Below are 8,293 nucleotides of genomic sequence, written 5' to 3' on the forward strand. Positions count from 1 at the left end.
GAAACTTGCTACTCTAATCATGTTTTCGTGCTGAGATAAAGATAATGATCTGATGATTTGATGCAAAGCATTGCAGCTAACATTGGCCTAGTTTGAGTCAGACAGATTGCCTACCATGATATGGATTTCCATTTGAGGGTGAAGGGGAAGTTTTGTCATTTGAGTTATGGAAAGTAAAACATCTTGGTTAGTTTCCTGTGGTCACAATTAATACACAGTCTTCCAACTACAGTCACTTGTTTTGCTCCTCAGTGTAGACTGAGACAGAAGATTACCCTCCTTTTCATTGTTCGGCCGCTCATTCTTTTAAATACAAGAGCATGAAGCATGTCACTACTGAAATCTACATCATGACCAACAATTATATTTTTTCCATAATTTGTTACACAATGCAAGGGCTGTCAAGACTTTAATATTTAGAATCTACACAAACAGCCAGCTGGGGGAAAGCCATGACCGTTTCACCACAACCCATTGGGCAATCAAACAACCAGCAAACCCGTCACACAAAAACAAAACAAACAAAGAACCAGCCGATGAAATGACGAGTCAGTCAGTGAGCTACTTAGCCTATTATTACTGACTGACAGATTGGACTTGACAAAAATTCTTGATTATAAATTTCTGGCTCGAAGCTTTGTTTCATCATGGAACCAAAAACTGAGTCTTCTACCCATCAGTGAATTTCCTGCAACAGCTAAATGAAAAAAGTAAAGGAAGAGAGCTAAAAACAAAAGGAGAAGCGCTCAAAGATGCTAGAAACCATCAAAGCAAGGACCCTTTGCCAGTGGCTACATCACTGGGCTAGACTTGAAGGACTAGTTTTTAGCCATGGCTAGCTTAGCTTAACTACCACAAAGCTATTAGTCTAAGTGACAGCTGCCTTTAAGGACTGTTATGTATCAGTGGCATACCCATTTTAATGGTAGCTGGTGATGAGAGCTGGTATTTCTTAAGCTGGCCAGACACTGCTATTGATTTTAATTTCCCAGAGCACAATGAGACATCTTACCATCTCCTGTTGCGTCCAACCAACAGTACAAAGCACAAAGATGTCATTTACATGCACAGGCCCCGCTGGAATCTGATTGGCCATCCTGGTGCTCCACTACTAAAGTAAGAAGGGCATAGGTAGTTGGCTTGTTAGTACCATAGCCTCAGCATGAAGTGACTGTTAACATTTCTGGATTGAAAAATCTATCAAAATTTTGCAAAGGGACCTTCAAGAGGCACAAGATTACCACAAAGACACACAAAACAACCACAAATAGGCACAAAATGGCTACAAAGAGATAAAAACAACCACAGAGGCATGGAAACAGACCACAGGGTCGCACAAAAACTACAAATGCATACTAAATATCAATAATAAACATCATATTTAATCTTACTCATCTGATTCCTTTAGGTGTCACAAAAATCTGTAGAATATATGAAAATATTTGACAGCTGCAGCACTACAACCAACAAGCAGCCAACAACAACTAACAGAGGGTCACACTGACCTTATGACAAGGCAACCAGCAACCGAGGACCAGTCATTCAACAAATCACTGGATCAACAAGTCAGCCAACCAAACAGCCAATCCATTCCCTCAACTTGGGACGGAAAGAATATGAGAGGAAGGAGTGAGGGATAAAATCAGGACCATATGAATGACATTCCAGCTAGTCTCGATCCTGGGTGTGTTGCTTGTTGTTGCTGGCGGTTTGGGAAGTCTGGGAGCCTCTGCTGATTTAGGTCTCATATGTTGACATTGTCTTGGCTCAACCCCTTTATCTGAGTCATCCCCATCGTCAGTGCATCACAGATGAGATCCACTGACTGACTGAACAGATACACTGAAAAGATATACTTAATTCACTTTAAGATTATCTACAGAATAGATATAACCCACTTTCTGAGAGTGTTAATACTACTGAGGGCTTTGAGCTGATCAGATCGAGGGCTCTGAGTTGCAGGTGTCCTCATGAGGATTAGTGTATTAGTCCGTGTTACTTATGACTCGGTTCAGGTGTCACCACATGTTAGTGGAAGCACCTGATCCATCTGAGACGTTTTATCCAGGGATTACATTGAGGATTGCTGCTGCATCAGTCAGATGGGGATTCCCTCTACATGTGCATGTGTGTATCCATCTGTTTGTGTGTGCATGAGGTAACACGCACATACTTGAGTGTGGTTGCAAGGATGCATGCATCTGTGTGTGTGTGTCTGTCTCTGTCCGTACTGTCTGTGTCTATGAGCACAAGTTCAACCGCAGTCTTTCCTGTTTTTAACTCTATTAATGTTCCCTCTTCCTCTGGGTGTAATTTGAAGTCTGATGGTTAAATCTGTGGGCTAACCAGTGATCAGAAGTGTAAATACTGCAGGGGTTTAGCCAAAGTATTGGGAATTTGTGGCCGTACAATCAAAATTAGAAAGGAAAACAGTGTTTTAGACAAAACTTTATTGATCCCTATAGTGAAGGTTAGGTATTGGGGAATTAGTAAAATTATGATAAAACTTATATTTAAAGCTCTCGTTCCTAGCAATAATAAACTGTATATTCATGGTCAGTTTGCTTGTCTTTGTGGTTGTTTTACCACACAAAAAAAATTGGAACAGTCACTTCATACAGACGTTCTGATACTAACAAGCAAACTACCTTCTGACTGTGGTAGGGCGGGCACCTCTGGCCCCACTTCTGTGAGTACTTTGAGGAAAAGATGGAAAATTTTGCACATTATTAAACAGAAATAAACAATGATCATACTGACTAATACACATCTTCCTGCCTTTCTGTCTGTCTCTCACCAATTCTCATACTCATGCCCACATGTGCAAAAAATACTGATGTACTAATTCTCTTCTTTGTCTAATGTGTTTTCACATTCAGTGTAAAGTGTGATGTACACTCTTTTAATGTTATATTACCACACAATGCAAGAATTTGCGAATCAGCAGGAAAAAAACATAATTACTCAAACAGATTACACAAGTAAATGTACAGAAGAGGATTAGGGCCACATGTGAATTGGCCATTACCCTAAGAGAGAGAAAGAAAGAGCGAGCTTACCAAAGAGTGGGCATGTCCAGTTTTGCTCGCCACTCTCTCTCTTGCTTTTTCTCCGATACCCTGAGCGACTGACAGTAAGATGACAAATACATTTTATGCCTCTGATAAAACAAAACTGTCACAAATAAAGCATCAGAGCATTCACAATCACTCACAATCAGGAAGGAGAGGCGCATCAAAACAGCTGTTTAAGGCCCCCTCTCTCTCTCTCTCTCTCTCTCTCGTTGGTCGTCCAAAAGGCCTTTCTATAACCTTAAGAAGCAGCAGGGGAAGAAACTGAACGAAGTGACATGTTCAGTGTGTCTGCTGTTTAGCACCTACACACAACAAGCAGCGCTGCAGTGACAATCAGATGATCGTAGTCTCTGTGTGTGCTTGGTGCTCGGTGTTGCAAGCATCAGTTATATATGTGAAACTGTGGCAGGGCAAATTAAACCCAATATTAATTTAATACTACAAGTAATGGCGATAATAAGTTAATACATTAATGGGATACTAGCGAGATATCGTCTTGACATCGGCAAAGGCATAAGCAATCGGCGATCGCACTGATGATCCTTGATCACCAGGACTACCATCCATCAGCACAACCCTATGGTGGGGAAATAGCTTACCGATTCCGACAATAAAATCTCCAGTAAATAGATAATCAACAAGATGAGTTGTAACTGAATTTCAACAATAACGTGTTACAGTCATTACATATTGGTACATTTTCAAGTGTTGGTCCTTTTAATAAATATCTGTGGGTGTTTTTGGTGTGAATGTTGCTCAGATATTCCTGAAAACCTCCTGAAATCAGAGCTCAGATTAAGACATATTGCTTTTGGTTTCAACACTGATGGCCAGCTGTTGGATCATGCTTATGAGACTCAGCTGGCTCGCTGGTTTGTCTAGTGTGCCAACAGTAGAGTAACTGACTACTGGGTATTTCTTAACATCATGATGAGTTTGTTTATGACAAGCAGTGTAACGATATGCCTTTTCTGTGCTTAGGGTTGATTAAATTCTAGTGGCTAATGGTGGCTCATATGGAGACACTTCCTAACAGCCACAGACACAGGCACAGTTACAAATATTCACAATTGGAAGATGCCCAGCATAACCACAGTCTGATATGTTGGCCACTGAGCAGCTCCACTGAAGCAGTTGGAAGTTAAGTTCCTTGCTCAAGGGCACCTCAGCTGTGGTAACATGCTTGTTCCAGTCCACAAAAGCCAAACAAAAATGTAAGCTCACTACAGGGTATTGTTGGAACGGCTGAAAATAGTCGGTGCTTAATTTTAAGCAGAAAAATATGACTTTCCAAAGCCATTATTGGTTACATTGGAAAGCATATTGCCTATTGAATGAACATGTAACAAGATCAAGGCCCATTTCTTACCTGTTCTGAGCGACTCGAGTCTGGAGAGTAGTAACCATGGACTGATTGTAAGGATGGAAGTAGTCTGACGTCCCCCAAAGCTTCCTGAAGAGCGGCCTAGGAGCTCAGAGTGGAGTCGCCATCTTGGTCGTGCGCGACTCCCGGGTAATCCAAAAAATGGGGAAAGAAGTGGGGTTTGAGCGGTGGAGCCGATTTAATTACTGTGGAATGCATACACCTCCGTTAGCATTGTTAGCGTCCAGAAGTCTTCCTTGAAGGCTTATCCAAGGCTAATTAATTTACGGGCTAATTAGCTGGGTAACGAGCTAAACTAAGCCAGGTATGATAAGCGCAGACACCGATAGCTGCACATTAGTGCTTATCTATAAATACAATAATACTGAAATTTCACTCACAGCAAAAAAACAGGAGCCCAGACTCCCTCACAAACTGTTAGTCAGTAAACAACTCATATTATTAGTCCGATATATGCATGAAAAATCCCCCGAGAGGCAGGCACACCACAAACCCGGCAGGTGATGCTCAGAGGCAGGAGTCCAGCTGACGGCGGGACGCCGAGCAGTGACGCCACCGTGACGTCATCCACCCGTCACTCACAGCTGCACACCCTCAATTACACACAACTGGACCGGAATACATTTGAAATGGGTAAGTTATATAAAGATTCACCACTCCATATGTCATGAAGACGGAAATGAGCTATAAAGGCTGGCAGGCTGTAAACATGTTTATTTCTGCTATAAAGTTGGGCTTTTTCGAGTCTATGGGGATTGACTCACTTTTGGAGTCAACCTCAAGTGGCCATTACAGGAACGGCAGTTTTTAGAACTTCCGTGTTGTCTTCATTTTTTGTTGTTGCCATGGTCACAGCTTGCCTGCTTACCTCGATAACATGTTGGCACCTGTCTAAAGGCATTGTTTCATATTGAATACAGGTAGATAGTTTCAACACAAACACCTGTCACCAGGTATCATTGTCCTTGGCATTGATTTGCACAAAAATAACTGAATTTTACTCTTACTCACAAACTGAAGAATAAACACTATTTGCAAAGGGCTCTTTTTTTAATGTATCTATTTATTTATTTGACTTGAAAATGTTTTTATTATGAGAGAGCTCTCTCGTTGGATTACGGACTGCAGTACAGAGCCAATCACATCTCTGTTTTCTGTCTGATCATGATAATAATAATAATTTTTCAAATATATTTAAAAATCATAATTATAAATGTTCATATAGAATAACATACTGCTGAATAAACTGCAAAAAACATTTCTTGGAAGTTTTATGAAAACAGGCCCAGATTTTGGATGTGCTCTCCATGGTGCTGAAGCCTGGGCAAAAGGGGCAAATACAAGGTCAGAGGGGTCACTGTGATATAAGGTGCTGAACCTCATCATTAATATCATATACCTTTACCTTTATTTATTTAAGCCTTGAAAATCATTGAGGTTTCAGGCATTTGCAGTGATGTTGGATACAGAGAAACACAGTTTAAAAAAAAAAAACTCAAAAGAGGACAATACTCAGTGAAAACAACTGTACACTGAGTTGGTGAGACAAAGAAGAGATGAGAAACACAGAGAGAGATTTGAATCTATTGAGGTGTTATCATATGTGTCTTTGAACCAACTTATCCATCAAACTCTTTAGATGAGTTATTGATTTACTGATAGGTGTGTCCTTTGATTCCTCAGAATGGCCGACAACCTACGCACTTTCACACAGTCTGGCACACACACACACACACACGCACGCACACACACACACACACACACACACACACACACACACACTCTCTTTGCCGACAGCTCATACAGGAGATGACAGGGCCTGGTTACGGTAATAACCCTCCTGCTATCGCACGCCCATGCGTCTGCAGCATAGCCTGTAAATCTCACTCTGTTATTGTTTTAATAACACTAATGTTAGCATTAGCCAAGTGGTAAAAACGTCAGACATCAAAGAGCAGAAACATCTGAGCTATATTGGGGTGAAGACAAAGGGCGAGGGCCCAGCTTGTGAAAATAGCTGGCCGTGCTGACTCAGCAGAGCAGTGTGTGTCTGTATGGTGTTCCTGTATGTGTATTTGTTGATGTGTGTGGGCACAAATTAATAAATTGATAGCACGACTGTGTAAGTACATGGATATTTAAATGTGTGTAAGCAACCTGACTACACATAACAAAGCCCTCCAGCTGCTCGGCTAAAACTGACTTCTCGGTTTCCTCCAAACCACAAAGTCTCATAAAGCTAAGCGCCCATCATTAGTTTAATGCCATTAACATCTATGTTGATGCCCCGGTGCTTCTTATTGGGGGAAAACACCCTGATGTATTTTCCAACACATGACTTTTGTTTTTCTGAATCAACAGCTCCACCTCTCCCCTAAGCCACAGGGAGAGGGCTCTGAAATAACGTCTGATGGAGATGCAGCACCATAAAACCATAGAAGACGTGAATAAAGTCTCACGTATACTTTCCACTGGAGCTCGTCTGCAACAGACCGTCATGGAATATCTGAAAATACAAAGTCAGCAATCCATTTTATGCCCTGTAGTGTGAGTTAAATCCATACCTACTTTGACATGGACTGGGCCAGTGCTTTTCATTGCCATTGTGTTTTTACATATGTGAGTAATAAAATAAGCCGGTATGTTCTCCACTTCTGCCAAATGGGCCCATTTTATGAAGCAAGTGAAACTTCTTTGTCTGTGTGTTTGTGTGTGTGTGTGTATGGATGTGAGTGTATGTGTTGAGTAGGAGTATGTGTGTGTGTATCCATGTTCAGGGTGGGGGTCCAGTGGACGCCAAGCTCTCCATAATGTTTACTGACACAACACATTTTAATGGTTTCTGTCCAGTGCCAAGAATTGAGAAATCAAGTCACTTCAAAAGGGTGCCACACTATATTGTTTACACTCATGGCTTTGACTGTTTAAATCTGAACCAGAGCGCTCCTATGGACGCCACAGCTGAACCGTTCTGTTGTTATAAAACTCTGTGCAAGCACTCTTTGTTATCTACATGAAAACTTAGTGAACAGTTTCCTTAAAAATGTCTATTTAAATATTACACCTTTACAGTCAGATCAGCCAATGGTGCGCACTTGAGAAAATGTGCCAATGAAAACCGTGTCAAAACTTGAAAACTAATCAGCCCCTTATGCACTTCAGCCAAGTGGTTCTCCTCAGACCCCAAATTTTATTTCAGACTCTCTGTAACGTTGGAACAATGAGCTGAAAGACGTGTGAGGTCCCCGCGCACAGCTCAAACGTGTGAACCTCAGCCATTCTCTGGCCATATGCTGGTGAACGCCCAAGTGGAGACAATAGAGGAATTGTTTGGGCTCAGCGTCCGGCATTAAAACCGTTTCTCTCTCTTGCACACGCCGTTGGCCTTCATCGCCACGATGATCATGAGCACAGCTTACACACATTACAGTGAAGTAATGAAATTCTCATCATTATTCCCATCCCATGCATGTCTGTTTCTTGTTTATTCTGCAGGTCGCTAGTGTGCTGCTTTGCTCCAAATGTCTGCTGTGAGTTAGCAGCGCTGCAGCAGTGGGCGGTTTCTCTTCACAACCTATCTCTGTAATGAGCTGGTGGGGCCACTCGGCCCTGACCGGGGCTAAAGGAACAGCGTGACTTCACTCTTTTGGCCACAGTGGTGTTGAATTTTACAAAGATTGTGGAGACTATCAAATTGCACATCACAATAATATTACAGCCGGGGTGGCCTGTTCATCAGGTTACAGCGCAACCTAAGTGACGGCGACCTAATCCTGCCAACTTTAATCCTCTTCACCACAAACACACAGCACCAGCCTGAACTGGATAACATCAA

At 41.8% G+C, this 8,293-nt stretch overlaps 1 long non-coding RNA gene across 1 annotated transcript in view; it reads right to left on the reverse strand.

Moving 5' to 3' along the window:
• Positions 1-5,005, reverse strand: part of LOC139624672 (uncharacterized) — a 28,743-nt gene extending 23,738 nt beyond the window's left edge. The window contains exon 1 of the long non-coding RNA XR_011691718.1: positions 4,444-5,005. This is a non-coding gene — a long non-coding RNA (uncharacterized lncRNA). The remainder of the gene's footprint in view (positions 1-4,443) is intronic.
• Positions 5,006-8,293: the final 3,288 nt, after the last annotated feature.

This window comes from Trachinotus anak, unplaced genomic scaffold, assembly GCF_046630095.1.
Source record: "Trachinotus anak isolate AG129_WGS33_773 ecotype Australia unplaced genomic scaffold, CSIRO_AGI_Tana_v1 ptg000001l, whole genome shotgun sequence".
Taxonomy (NCBI): domain Eukaryota; kingdom Metazoa; phylum Chordata; class Actinopteri; order Carangiformes; family Carangidae; genus Trachinotus; species Trachinotus anak.